Raw genomic sequence first — 16,394 nt, forward strand, 5'->3', positions numbered from 1 at the left:
CAAAGAGTTGGAATAAGGCTAGGGCAGTGGTGTAAACAGTTAAATGTTTTACATTCCCAGGTTAGCAGGGGAAAAGCATACAAATTTATTGAGTATAAGCTTTTTGTGACACAGGAGCTTTCATAAGGAAAAAAAAGACCCAAATAAACATTTATACCTATGTATTTTTATGCTAGGTTTTATGAAAAGTGCACAGTGATGGAGGAATATGACAGGTTAAGAAGTATAAGGTAATTTTAATATACTAGGGGAAAAGTAGGGGCGCCTGAGTGGCTCAGTCGGTTGAGCGACTGACTTCAGCTCAGGTCATGATCTCACAGTTTGTGAGTTTGAGCCCCACATCGGTCTCTGTGCTGACAGCTCAGAGCCTGGAGCCTGCTTCAGATTCTGTGTCTTCCTCTCTCTCTCTCCCCCTCCCCCACTTGTGCTCTCTCTCTCTCTTTCTCAGAAATAAATAAACATTAAAAAAAAATAGAAAACATACTGGGGGAAAAGTAGCAAGGCCTGTTTCTTAGGATTCTTCTCAGCATCCTTTTGTCTTCAGAGATAAGATTGTTTCTTTCCTCTGGGTATAGGGACAGCATTTTACATATAAAGCTCTTAATGGCCCATTTTAGGAAAGAAAGGTGAGGAGGGAAGATCAGAGTGACCATCTGCTTCTCTCACGATCTCAGACTTCATGAGCTTAAATATTCACTATATCAAAGTACCATATTTTGGGGTTAGCATGTCCTAAACTCCATCAATATTGGTTGTTAAAACTAAAAATGAGTAAGGTATATATCTATTACATATTCTTTAGCCATCTCTAAAGTAAATTGAATGACCCTTCTCTCTCCAAAGTCTAACTTATTTCCCTAGGCTCATGTTTGAATAACATTAATTTCCATAAATTCTCCAACTGCTAGTTCATATTCACTTTTCCCATTGAAATAAAATTAAGGTTAATTAATTTGTAAAGGAGGATTAAAGGTACTAAATATGTAAAATAGAGCTAAATACCAAACTAGGCACAAGATAATGACTGTCTACAGGTATTTGAAGGTGTAAACATCACAAAGACTAAAAATCATTTAACATAGAACATGATTTTTATAAAATTAAGAGACTAGGATAATATTCATAGGATCTGGACCATGAATCAGATTTCATGGCGCAGAACTACTTTTGGAAATGAAATTGTAAATTCTCCTTCCCTAGTTAAATGATAGGACACAAAAATGCTTTTTGCATGTAGAAAGCCCTGACAAAACTAAGATCAATAAGAATTCATTAATAGTTGCCCATGATTTGGCAAAAGGCCATGCCTTTCCCTTATGATCAGGGATTCTACTCACTACTGTTATTCTCAGTGGCTCATGAATCCTCTTAATAGCCTTTGAAATAGAAGATCACATCAAATAAAACAGCCCTGTACTCTATACTTGTCTCACTGGTAATGTACTTGGATAGTAACTTTCCATAATGAACAGAGGAGACACCTTAACCACACCAAAAATGTTTAGCCCTCCCCCAACATAATATTTTTATTAAAATCAGTCAGGAATGGGACTTGGGATGTCTCCATGTCTAAATACCTAATGTACAAAACAGCAGTTACATTTATTATGACTATCCAATGTCAAAATCCTTACTGATCTTACAGTAAGTGTACTTTATAACAAAATCCCTTCTAATAACAAATGAGTAATAAAATTTGAACTTAAAACAAAATCACGTTTTTTCTATAATGTTTTATACATTAGTGCATTTTACTATTCATCTTATAGACTATGTGTACATGAGGTTATTCCCAAAGTATAATATTGATCAAAAATCTGATGGGACTACATCAAATACAAAAGCTTCTGGACAACAAAGGAAATCATCAACAAAATGAAAAGGCAGTCCACAGAATGGGAGAAAATATTTGCAAATCATGTATCTGATATGGGATTAATATCCAAAATATAAAGAACTCCTACAATTCAATAGCAAAAACAAAACAAAATCTTATTAAGAAATGGGCAAAGGATTTGAATAGACACCCATGTAAAAAAAAAAAACACAGAGGGCCAACAGGTACATAAAAAGTGTTCATCGTCAATAATCATCAGGAAAATGCAAATCAAAACACAAATGAGATATTACTTTACACCTGTTAAAAGCTCTATCATTAAAAGACAAGAAATAGCAAGTGTTGCCAAGATTATGGGCAAAAGGGAACACTTGTTCACTGTGGGAATGTAAATTGGTGAGGTCATTATGGAAAACAGCATGAATGTTCCTTAAAAAGTTAAAAACACAACTACAATATGATCCAACAATTCCACTTCTAGGTATTTATCCAAAGGCAATAAAATTACTGCCTCTGAAAGATATATGCACCCCCATGTTTGCTGTGGCATTATTATTATTACAGTAGCCAAGACAAGAGGACAATGTAAATGACCACTGATGGATAAAAAAATAAAATGTGGTGTGTGTGTGTGCATGTATAATATCACTCAGCCACAAAAAAGGAGGAAATTTTACAAATTGTAACAATATGGATGGACCTTGACTGCACTTTGCCAAGTGAAATAAATCAGAGAAAGGCAAACATCATATGGTCTCACTTATATGAGGAATCTAAAGAAAAGGAAAAAAAAGAGAACTAATAGATAAAGAGAACAGATTGGTAGTTGCCAGAGGCTGGGGATAGTGAGGGTAAACAAAAATGGGTGAAGATGGTTAAAAGGTACAGACTTCCAGTTATAAATTAAATAAGCCCTGGGGATGGAATGTACAACATGGTATTGTATATTTGAAGATAGGGGGAGGAGCCAAGATGGCAGAACAGCATGAAGGCTTTTTGTGTGTCTCATGTCCATGAAATACAGCCAGATCAACACTAAACCATCCTACACACCTAGAAAACTGATTGGAAGATTAACACAACAATCTGCACAACCTGAACCACAGAATTCAGCAGGTATGCAACACGAAGAGCTGAACTTGGGGAGCAAGAATCCCCAAAAGGGAACCCCTTTTGTGGGCAGAGAAAGGACGGAGACCGGTGGGGGGGGGAGCATACGGGAAAAGCACCCCTCCCCAAAAGCAGCTGGAGAGAAAGTGGAAAATTGGAAACAGCCACAGGGACTAAACTAAAAAGAGAGAAAGGAGAAAGGAGAGGGTTTAAATTCCATTAAGACTGTAAACAAGGGGAGCGCAAAGACTGCAAATCCGCAGCTCGATATCTGGCAGTGCTCTGGTGGGAAGGGAGAATCCCCAGGAGCAGAGTGGGATCCGGGAGGTTCTTGGGCCACATGGGGAAAAGCAGTTCCACTGCTGGAAGGACATTTGGTAGAGACTGTTGAAGCCACCTGGTCCCAGCAGACCCTGGAAGGCAGCCACATTTGCTGGTGCTGGGGCAAGGTTGTTGAAGGTGAAGCCCGGTGCCAGATGTGTGTTATAATTTTCCATGTTCCCTGAAACACTGAGGCTACATTGTCTCGCAATCTTTTTTGGGGCGGGCTGGCACCTGGCCGCAGTCTCAGGGCACCGGCAACAGCAGGGTTCAGCGGCCCTTCCTGGGTGCAGCCAACATTCGGCCATTGGTCATTTGGCCATTGCTCCTAGAGACCCTCCCACACCTCCCACAGAGGCGCCAAGTGGGTCAAAGCCGCAATCCTTCAGAAGTAAGGGGCCAGGGAAAACAGCTGCATCTGAGACAAAACTTGGGAGAGAGGTACTGCCTGGGGCCTGGTCACAGAGAGTGGAAAGGCGGGGAGTTGACGAGAGCTGAAGACGGAGGACTGCTGCGCGATTGCTGATCCGGGAGAACAGACTGGGTGGCTGGGTGGCGCCATTTTTCACAGCTCCCACCCATGCGCTTGATGAGCACCACAACAATCCACCCCAGTAGGCTCACAGCGCCATCTAGTGGAGAGCGGAGCTGTTACACCGAGCCCTGCCCAACTGAGCTAACTTTGCTCTTCAAGAACACAAACCTCACCACTAGCTTAATTTATGGACTATAAAGAGCTACATGGACTGACCTCTAATGGAAAACGAAGCAATTTCAGTACTACTTCAATCTGTTAGCAGGTTCATCTGTTCACTTTTTTACTCTCTCTTTTTTCTTTTTCTCTTTTATAATTCTTTTTCTTGAATACAGAAAGGAAAAACTCATTTATATTTTCAATTTTTATTAAAAATATCTGTCTTTAATTTTTATTACTATATTTTTTACTTTTGTGTAACTTTTTTCAAATTCTACTTTACTTCCATCATTTTATTTTAGTCTGCTTCAGTGTACTCACCTTTTCAAATTTTCAAACAATTTCCTTTTTTTCTTTCCTTTTCTTTTTTTCTGTTTTTCATTTCTTTTCTTTTTCTTGAATGTGGAAAGAGAAAAACTTCATTTTTATTTTCAATTTCTTTTAAAAATATTTTTTTAATTTTTATTACTATATTTTTTACTTTTATGTAAATTTTTTCAAATTATATCCTACTCCCATCATTTTATTTCAGCCTACTACAGTGTATTCACTTTTTCAAATTTTCAAATGATTATTTTGTCTTTTATTTTTTTCTTCTTTTAATCTTTTTTCTTATTTCGTTTCTTTTCTTTTTCTTAGATACAGAAAATGAAAAAATCATATTTCCTTTTTAATTTTTATTAAAAATATTTTTCTATAATTTTTTCTAATATATTCTTTACTTTTGTGTATTTTGTCTATGTTAGTGTATTCATTTTTTCAAATTCTCAAAGGATTTCCTTATTTTGTTCTCTCCCCCTCCTTTTTTGTTTGTTTCTCTAACCTGTCAAACCACTTTCTGCACCTAGACCAAAACACACCTAGGATCTAGCATCATCTATTCAATTTGTGTATGTATGTGTGTTTAATTTTTAATATTTTTTAATTTTATTTTTTTTTAATTTCAATTTTTCTACCTCAATTCCTTTTCTCCCTTCAAAATGACAAAACGAAGGAATTCACCTCAAAAGAAAGCACAAAGAAATGACAGCCAAGGATTTAATCAACACAGACACAAGCAAGATGTCTGAACAAGAATTTAGAATCACGATAATAAGAATACTAGCTGGAGTCGAAAATAGATTAGAATCTCTTTCTGCAGAGATAAAAGAAGTAAAAAATAGCCAGAATGAACTTAAAAAGGTTATAACTGAGCTGCAATCACGGATGGATATCGTGGTGGCAAGGATGGATGAGGCAGAACAGAGAATCAGCGACATAGAAGACAAACTTACAGAGAATAACGACACAGAAAAAAAGAGGAAATTAAGGCAAAAGAGCACAATTTAAGAATTAGAGAAATAAGCGACTCCTTAAAAAGGAACAACATCAGATTCAGAGGGGTCCCAGAAAAGAAAGAGAGAGAAATAGGGGTAGAAGGGTTATATGAGCAAATCATAGCAGAAAACTTTCCTAACCTGGGGAAAGACACAGACATCAAAGTCCAGGAAGCACAGAGGACTCCCATTAGATTCAACAAAAACCATCCATCAACAAGGCATATCATAGTCAAATTCACAAAATACTCAGGCAAGGAGAGAATCATGAAAGCAGCAAGGGAAGAAAAGTCCTTAACCTACAAGGGAAGACAGATCAGGTTTGCAGCAGACCTATCCACAGAAACTTGGCAGACCAGAAAGGAGTGGCGGAATATATTCAGTGCGCTGAATCAGAAAAATATGCAGCCAAGAATTCTTTATCCAGCAACGCTGTCATTCAAAATAGAAGGAGAGATAAAAAGGTTCCCAGACAAACAAAAACTAAAGGAGTTTGTGACCACTAAACCAGCTCTGCAACAAATTTTAAGGGGGACTCTCTGAAGGGAGAAAAGATGAAAAAAAATTATATATATATATATATATATGCAACAAAAGATTAGAAAGGACCAGAGAACACCACCAGAAACTCCAACTCTACAACCATCATAATGGCAATAAATTCATGTCTTTCAGTACTTACTCTAAATGTCAATGGACTCAATGTTCCAATGAAAAGACATAGGGTAACCGAATGGATAAGAAAACAAGACCCATCTGTATGCTGTTTACAAGAGACCCACTTTAGACCTAAAGACATCTTCAGATTGAAAATAAGGGGATGGAAACCATCTATCATGCTAATGGTCAACAAAAGAAAGCTGGAGTAGCCATACTTGCATGAGACAATCTAGACTTTAAAATAAAGACAGTATCAAGAGATGCAGAAGGGCATTATATCATAATCAAGGAGTCTTTAGACAAAGAGGACCTAACAATTATAAACATTTATGTGCCAAATGTGAAAGCATCCAATTATATAAATCAATTAATCACATAAAGAAACTCTTTGATAGTAATACCATAATAATTAGGACTTCAACACCCCACTCACAATAATGGATAGATCATCTAATCACAAAATCAACAAGGAAACAATGGCTTTGAATGATACATTGGGCCAGATGGACTTAACAGATATATTCAGAACATTTCATCCTAAAGCAGCCAGAATATACATTCTTCTCCAGTGAACATGGAACGTTCTCCAGAATAGACCATATACTGGGACACAAATCAGCTCTAAGTACAAAAAGATCAAGATCATACTGTGCATATTTTCAGACCACAATGCTATGAAACTCAAAATCAACCACAAGAAAAAATTTGGAAAGGTAACAAATACTTGGAGACTGAAGAACATCCTACTAAAGAATGAATGGGCTAACCAAGCAGTTAAAGAAGAAATTAAAAAGTTTAAGAAGTCAATGAAAATGATAACACCACAACCCAAAACCTCTGAGATGCAGCAAAGGTAGTCATAAGAGGAAAGTATATAGCAATCCAGGCCTTCCTAAAGAAGGAAGAAAGATCTCAGATATACAACCTAACCTTATGCCTTAAGGAGCTGGAAAAAGAACAGAAAATAAAACCCCAAACTAGCAGAAGACAGGGAATAATAAAGATTAGAGCAGAAATTAATGCTATAGAAACCAAAAAAACAGAATAGATTAATGAAACCAGAAGCTGGTTCTTTGAAAGAATTAACAAAATTGATAAACCACTAGCCAGTTTGATCAAGAAGAAAAAGAAAGGACCCAAATAAGTAAAATCAAGAATGAAAGAGGAGAAATCACGACCAACACAACAGAAATAGAAACAATAAAGAGAATATTATAAGCAATTATATGCCAATAAAATGGGCAATCTGGAAGAAATGGACAAATTCCTAGAAACATATACCCTACCAAAACTGAAACAGGAAGAAATAGAAAATTTGAACAGACCCATAACCAGTAAGGAAATGGAATTAGTAATCAAAAATCTGCCAAAACACAAGAGTCCAGGGCCAGATGCCTTTCCAGGGGAATTCTACCAAACATTGAAGGAAGAGTTAACACCTATTTTCTTGAAACTGTTCCAAATAATAGAAATGGAAGGAAAACTTCCAAACTCCATGAAGCCAGAATTACCTTGACTCCAAAACCAGACAGAGACCCACCAAAAAGGAGAACTATAGACCAATATCCCTGAGGAACATGGATGCAAAAATACTCAACAAGATATTAGCCAACCAGATCCAACAATACATTAAAAAAATTATTCACCACAACCAAGAGGGATTTATACCTGGGATGCAGGGCTGGTTCAATATCCGCAAAACAATTATCGTGATTCATCACATCAATAAAAGAAAGGACTAGAACCATATGATCCTCTCAATTGATGCAGAGAAAGCATTTGACAAAATACAGCATCCTTTCTTGATAAAAACCTTCAAGAAAGTAGGGATAGAAGGATCATACCTCAAGATCATAAAAGCCATATACGAGTGACCCAATGCTAATATCATCCTCAATGGGGAAAAACTGAGAGCTTTCCCCTAAGGTCAGGAACAAGACAGGGATGTCCACTCTTGCCACTGTTATTCAAAATAGTATTGGAAGACTTAGCCTCTACAGAAAACGCAAAGAAATAAAAGGCATCCAAATCGGCCAGGAGGAGGTCAAACTTTCACTCTTCACAGATGACATTATACTCTATATGGAAAACCAAAAAGATTCCACCAAGAAGCTGCTAGAATTTATTCACAAATTCAGCAAAGTTGCAGGATATAAAATCAATGAACAGAAATCAGTTGCATTCCTATACACCAATAATGAAGCGACAGAAAAAGAAATTAAGGAATCAGTCCCATTTACATTTGCACCAAAAACCATAAAATACCTAGGAATAAATCTAACCAAAGAGGTGAAAAATCTATACACTGAAAACTATAGAAAGCTTATGAAAGAAATTGAAGAAGACACAAAAAAATGGAAAAAGATTCCATGCTCCTGGATAGGAAGAACAAATATTGTTAAAATGTCGTTACTACCCAAAGCAATCTATATATTCAACGCAATCCCTATCAAAGTAACACCAGCATTCTTCACAGAGCTAGAACAAATAATCCTAAAATTTGTATGGATCCAGAAAAGACACCGAATAGCCAAAGCGATTTTGAAAAAGAAAACCAAAGCAGGAGGCATCACAATCCCAGACTTCAAGCTATACTACAAAGCTGTAACCATTAAGACAGTATGGTACTAGCACAAGAACAGACACTCAGGTCAACGGAATAGAATAGAGAACCCAGAAATAGACCCACAAACGTGTGGCCAACTGATCTTTGACAAAGAAGGAAAGAATATCCAATGGAATAAAGACAGTCTATTCAGCAAGTGGTGCTGGGAAAACTGGACAGCAACATGCAGAAGAATGAACCTGGACCACTTTCTTACACCATACATAAAAATAAACTCAAACTGGATGAAAGACCTCAATGTAAGACAGGAAGCCATCAAAATCCTTGAGAAGAAAGCAGTCAAAAACCTCTTTGATCTTGCCTGCAGCAATTTCTTACTCAATATATTTCTGGAGGCAAGGGAAACAAAAGCAAAAATGAATTACTGGGACCTCATCAAAATAAAAAGCTTCTGCACAGCGAAGGAAACAATCAGCAAAACTAAAAGGCAACTGACAGAATGGGAGAAGATATTTACAAATGATGTATCAGATAAAGGGTTAATATCCAGAATCTGTAAAGAACTTATCAAACTCAACACACAGAAAACAAATAATCCAGTGAATAAATGGGCAAAAGACATGAATAGACACTTTTCCAAAGAATACATCCAGATGGCCAACTGACACATGAAAAAATGCTCAACATCACTCATCATCAGGGAAATACAAATCAAAATCACAATGACATACCACCTTATACCTGTCAGAATGGCTAACATTAACAACTCTGGAAACAACAGATGTTCGTGAGGATGGGGAGAAAGAGGATCTGTTTTGCATTGTTGGTGGGAATGCAAGCTGGTGCAACCACTCTGCAAAACAGTATGGAGGCTCCTTAAAGAACTGAAAACAGAACTACCCTATGACCCAGCAATTGCACTACTAGGCATTTATCCAAGGGATATAGATGTGCTGTTTCGAAGGGACACGTGTACCCCCATGTTTATAGCAGCACTATCAACAATAGTCAAAGTATGGAAAGAGCCCAAATCTCCATCGATGGATCAATGGATAAAGAAGAAGTGGTGTATGTATATATATATATATATATATATATATATATATATATATATATACACACACACACACACACACAATGGAGTATTACTTGGCAATCAAAAAGAATGAAATCTTGCCATTTGCAACTACGTGGATGGAACTGGAGGGTATTGTGCTAAGTGAAATTAGTCAGTCAGAGAAAGACAAAAATCATATGACTTTACTCATATGAGGACTTTAAGAGACAAAACAGATGAACATAAGGAAAGGGAGACAAAAATAATATAAAAACAGGAGGGGAACAAAACAAAAGAGACTCATAAATATGGAAAACAAACTGAGGGTTGCTGGAGAGGTTGTGGGAGGGGGAATGGGCTAAATGGGTAAGGGGCATTAAGGAATCTATTCCTGAAATCATTGCTTCACTATATACTAATTAATTTGGATGTAAATTTTATAAAATAAAAAATAAAGTTAAATTATTTAAAAAAATAGGAAAAAGTCACATAAGAAAAAATTGTAACTATATGTGGGGATAGACTTATATTAATTTCACTATATACACATATATCAAATCATTATGCTGTACATATAAACTAATGTCAATTATATCTCAAACAAAAAAGTCTACTATTCTTATAAAAACAGTATTCAAGCATGACTTGTTTTAAGAGAAGCCATCCTGATGCTCTCTGCTTTTACTTCTCAGGGATAATCCGAGATGAAACTGACTCGTACTTATGATATAAGCCAAGATCACAGAGACAGAAAAATGAACTTGCCTTAGAATTCTAGAGTCTTCCCCAAAGTAAAAAAAAAAAAAAAAAAATTGTGTAATTCTCTCTATCCTTGAATATGAAAATGAAGTATATTGCCTAAAATAGGTTTCAAAAGCCCAAATTAGATACCCATATTCCTGAGGACCAACAGGCAAGATCAAGTACTATGTCAAATCTCTGTAGAAATGAAGGTGAAATGAAAAGTAGTTTGAGTTCCTAGATTAGCAAACTGCCATCCTCAACCATGTACAATAACCTAAGTCTCACACCAAAAAATTATCTGGAATTGTTTCAGTTTAGTCAGTGTTACATGAAATTAGAGTGCCCTGGAAACATTTTGAATATGTTGAATAGAATCTCAAAAACTGGAGCAAGTGATTTCTTTACCTTTGAAAAATAATATGTATAATTGCCTCATTTATCCATTTCACTTTAGATATGCTGATACAGCCTTAAAAAAACTTTTCCAACCATGAGAAAAATCTCAATTCTATTACTCCTGAAGTTTTCATATAGGCTTCAGTTGCCTATGGCTAGAGGTTTGTAGCAGTTTTCTTAAGTAAAAATGCAAATTTAAAATCTAAGTTTTTATTGTTTCCACACCTTCCTTTAGGAAATAAATGTGATGTTCATTCCACTGAGAATTTAACAAGTATTCTAAGAGGCCACCTAAAACAAAAGCAAAAAACCAACATGTGGCTGTAATGGTTTTGAAGATATGATTGGATGTTAGGCCAAGAAAAAATGTCATTATTTTGGAGTGCCTATAATATTTTTCAGGAGCGGTCTTTACCAATTTGATAGGTTAAAACCTACCTAAAAGAATGGATGTAAGATTATATTAGTACTCATTAGACAATCATATTTATGAAACAGCCATTGATTGTGAGATTAGTGATGTATACTACTAAGATCAATTCAAGGAGTTAGTGGAAGACTCTTTTAAATTAACATTGGGATATCCTATCAAATCTCTCAAGTATTTCAGCATTTCAATCAGTGATTCTTATTTGAAAAGTTGTCACTACCTATTCTGTGTCAACTATTTTCTCTTGGGATATTGCAGGTGTTTTTTTGTTGTTGTTGTTTTGTTTTGTTTGTTTTATTTCATTTAAACAATCAAATGTAAGCTATAAATTAGCATTGAGCACATCATCCCTTTTAGCTGCATAGAGTTCAGCCACGTGTCCTATCATCTACAGTGGATAGACAGAAAATTTTTCCTGTGTCTTGCTCAGCCTGCTTTTGCAATATTATTTGCAAAAGGAAACACACAATTCCTGAGTTACTGTAGTTTCTGTCTGATACATTTGGACAATTTTTAAAAATTATTTGTTTTCCTGTATAATATCGTGCGTGTCCATTTAATTCTGCTCTGTTTATAAAAATAAATCTCCTTGCAAAATGCCACAGAGAATTCAAGGGGTTATAATTCTCATAAAGATGGGACTCGCATGTCTTCTCTGATGAAAAGACTCACCCCACTTCATGTAGGTCTACTGGCTCAGACATTCTTCATTTCCCTTTGTCTTCTCTCCCATCTCCACCTGCTCTACTACAAAATGGAATGATATGCCTGATCTCAGGTCTAAGAGCACATCCAAATGGTTCGTACTTAAGGACTGACAGCTTTAAGCTGAGATACCTTTATTAATAGGTTGTTAACAGTTGTTCTTTTACTTAAAAAAACTATAAATGCCAAATTTAGAGAATCTATCTCTATGGTAAAGAGTCCTAAGTAGAAATGGATAGGTTTTGAGACTTATACTTTCCACTATAGAAACAATTTTACATAAGAAAAAGGGAGCCAAATTAAAGATCAGAAATTTCCTTAAGAGAAAAGAGCAGAGTACAAAGAGTTTGCAACAGATTGGAGAAGGAGCAGGAGGGGAACATCGAAGAGCAGGTGGAGTATGGTTAGGACATAGAAAGGACACACTAATTTCAGAGACAATTGAGGGGAGTGTTGCTACATTTCGAGTATATTTGAATCTCAGGTATTGTTGGAATCCTAGAAATAAGCACTTCCCCCAGAAGGGGAAGCTTATAGTTTATGTAAACTAGCAAAATAGCAAAAGGGTGGTAAACCTATCATTAAATAGTCTAACAGGCTAACAAACTGTAGGCTGCAAGATTCTAAATAAAAAAAGTTTCTAAATGTATTAGGTATTGTTTGTAGACTTCAATAAATCAAAGAAGCAAAGAAACCAACTGCCCGTTAGTAGTATTCAACTAGAACCAAAAGAGAAAAGCAGGGGGATTACTCTCAGACTAAAGAGAGTCAGATCAATAAGTGAATCACACATTCTGCTGAGTGGGGACAGAGAGGCGTGAAGAATTTTGATGCCTCTTTGGAAATAGACGCTAATGAACTCTGTGTGTCTGAGCTGGAGAATCCAGGATGACTTGGTGTTTGGCTTAAACTGCTGTGTGGACGCTACTACCATTTGTGATATAGGGAAAGACAATAAAATCAAGAGCTCCATGGTGAGCACTCCGAATTTGAAATGTCAGATATTTATTGGAGATGTCAGGTAACATGACATCTATTGCTCTAAAGAGAGGTAAGGATGACAGAGAATCTGGAGTAATCAACAAATAGAAAAATTTTAAATGATCAGAATGAATGAGATCACAGAGGACAAGCTTAAAAAGCAGCGACGTTGTTCTTTCAGCATTTGAAGATAGGATACGAAATAAAGAGCCGTTGAAGAAGAGGTAGGCAAAAAAGAAAAAGGAGACCGTGGTGGCATAAAAACAAATAATATGGAGTCTTTTTTTAATTTCCAGGAGGAAATGATCAATTGTATCAAACACTGCTGAGAGACTGATTATGATGAAGACAAGACATAAAGATTATTGCTGACCTAGAGGCTTCAGTGGAGTTTTAGGGAGGAAATCAAGACCCAAAGGATGTAAAAAATAAATTACACGTTATAAAGTGGGGCAATAAGGGTAAAAATCTCATTTAGAGAGTTTGTGAAGGTTGCAAAATAAATGTATCAGCAATCAGATATTATGAGGTAAAAGAAATTTTCAGATGGGGGATATTAAGGCATAGTTTAGGAATGTAGTGTGAACATATGAAGGAATTACTCTGCTATCTTCAATTTTTTATGAAGATTCCACATAAGACAGGGTGAATTCAGCTGAAGCTGACTGAAAAAGAAATAAACACATTTTCCAAGTGAGGCCCGCCGAATTAACATTAGGAAAAGCTGGAAGTAGGACACTAAAGCACCTAAATGTGAATCCTTAAGGCTTGAGTGTACTCCTAGCCTCACATTGCAGTACTGAAGTCTTCTTCCAGATCTCCCAGTTTGCGTTCAAAGAATTGAATTTCTCTATAAAATTCAAAGATCACTAGGAACACAAAGCTAACCCTTCCTGAAATTTTCAGTCTGTAATATGTTCTTTTACATTGTGAATCTGCAATGAAAAGACAAAACTAGAGTGTGTCCCAAGGTATCTAGCCATGAAATAATTTTTGAAGAATATTTCAGTGGACTGACTAGTGATCATATGAAAACAACTTGCAATTATCTAGCTTTTACTTTTTTCTCAAATTACTTGGAGTTTCATCTCTGTATTTTACTTCTGGATTTGCTTCATTCTGGTTATACTTCACTCTTTTCTTCATCTTCTACCTGTTTCACCCAAATTCCATATTCAAACCTGCACTTTTTCACCGATTTCTTCCCGGACCCTCTCTGAAACTTTGGTAGAGTGAGAAATCACTCAGATTTACACATGAGGTGAGAATTTCATTGTCTTTCACCAGTCTTCTCATTTGTGTTCTGGGAAGCATTGCCTCAAAATACTTAAACCAAATTTTGAAAATCTAAGTAATAACAATATCTTTTCCTTGGAAGAAATTATAACAGAAAATATTAAGCTTCTAAATCAATACTATTTCCAGTTTTCTTGAATCAGAGACTATATATCCTCTATTATAGAACCTAAAAATGCTTTATTTTCATAACTCTCAGAAGCTTGGAATTCTATAAATACAATACATGCCAAACGCTAATTTCTTTTAACTGTGAGGTGGCATTTGGCTTTGTACAGCATAGTGACATGTTTCCATTTTAATGATGTTTGAATTTAGCATAGGGATTGGATTCTCTTTCAAATCCACTGCATTGAAATTCCACCTGCTTACCCACATCTCTTACTAAAAATTAAACTCAATGCTCAGGGTTAGGAAAAACAGTCAAGAACTTCCTAAGCATATTTTTTGGGGCTTGTATTTATATCAAACACTTGTGGCAATGACACATGTTCTGCATTTCAAATCAGAAAGCCTAGCTAATAAACACTTTCATGCTTTTACAGCTTTGATCAAGACAGGAACCATTTGCTTTTCAAATGGCAATTAAAGTACAGAAGCAATTCAGGATTTTGCTAAACAGCTCCCTATAGTTTATTAATGTTTACCCTATGTTTTTTTTGTGTGAGGATGAGCTATTTTTCCTGCTTCAAGCTCTATGATCTCCCCCAAGGAGTGGAAATGAGCATCTGTTGAGGAATAGAACCAAAGGTGAAGCCCCTGGGAACAGGAATATGGTGACAAAGAAAATGGGAAACCAACTCTGGTTGCAGCAGAAAAGCTTTCATGCAGAAAGCTCAGCCCCATCATTGGCTTTCAGTTACCATGGAAGGTTTTGAGAGCTCACCGAATTGATTAGGAATTAGTACATTCAGTCCCCACAGAAAAGGGAAAAAGTGGTGGGCAAGGCAAAGAAAATATACAGAATTTGAGAGGGTGGAAGGTGATGTAGGAAAGAGAGGGGAAAAGGGAATGAGAAAAGATGAGGAAGTGAGGAAGAAGACATTAACAAAAGAATGAGATTTCTTAGCCAATCTCACTGTGGGATAATTGGGGAAAATAGCTACCTGGTAATAATCTTAATGAACACTTTGGATTTTACATGGCTAATTTGACTCCACTGTATCCATATGGTTAATTGTCTATGTTAGATTGAGTATCAGTAGTAGGGTTATCAATGGTCCATCTAGGTATATGTTAAGATGATGATTTACTTATTTTAGGAATGGGAAACATTTTCAGTTGTTTTACAGAACTCTGAGCATACTATGAGAAATAAATATGCATTTTACAATTATATATAAACACATTCATACACACATACATATATGTACATACATGCACATGAGGGTCTCTTCCATATGCATGCAAGATTCTTTCCCCTTCCAAAAATAGTTACATTAAAAAAATATTGACAAGTATTCTGACACTTGGATTTCCATTCATGCAGTTGTTAAATGAAGTCTTTGAAGTTGATATTTGCTCTCTTCTTATCTAAAGCAGATTGTTTTTACAATGGCTATATCTGCGCTTCTTCATTAATATCTAATTCGGTAAGAAAAAGGCTTACTTCAATTTCTATGAAACAATTTTGAATGTATTTTAGAAGTTTCAGAATTAGTTTCTGAATTTTAAAAATCATGCTTTATTGGAAAAATAAAGGACTAAACTCAAAAGATAAGACTGACTTTGATCTTCAAAGCCAAGCTATATGCTGGCTGTGTGAGGCTTGCAAGAAATTATGAGCACCTTCTCAAATCTGCCTGGTATATAACTAGCCCTTAATAGCCTAGCAGACTGGTGTTTACAACACAAACAAGGCTTTTGGATAAATTGATTAACTGAAATTAAAATGTGTGGCATATTGTTGATGTTTCAGCAAGGCAAATAAGCAGATATTAGAAAATATGGTAAAATCTAAAGACTAACTTTGGAAAAGAGAACATTGTTTTTAGTAGGTATGTTTATATTCGTGATCTTCCTTCATGCATGTATCCCCATACACATACTGAGTATAATCATAATATTTCAGACCCATTTTGCTCTTCAAATATGAGATTCACCCAACATTTCCCAATAAGGCCTGTTCATTTTATCTAATTCCTCATTGACATAGCTAGGACTCATTTAATTTCAAGAGGTGAAAACTCAACACAAACAGTTTAAAGTAAAAATAGAAATACGTTTTGGGCTCATGTAATTGGGGAAGTCAGGAGCAAAGCTGGTATAAAAATATCTGGAA

Source organism: Felis catus, chromosome C2, assembly GCF_018350175.1.
Source record: "Felis catus isolate Fca126 chromosome C2, F.catus_Fca126_mat1.0, whole genome shotgun sequence".
Taxonomy (NCBI): domain Eukaryota; kingdom Metazoa; phylum Chordata; class Mammalia; order Carnivora; family Felidae; genus Felis; species Felis catus.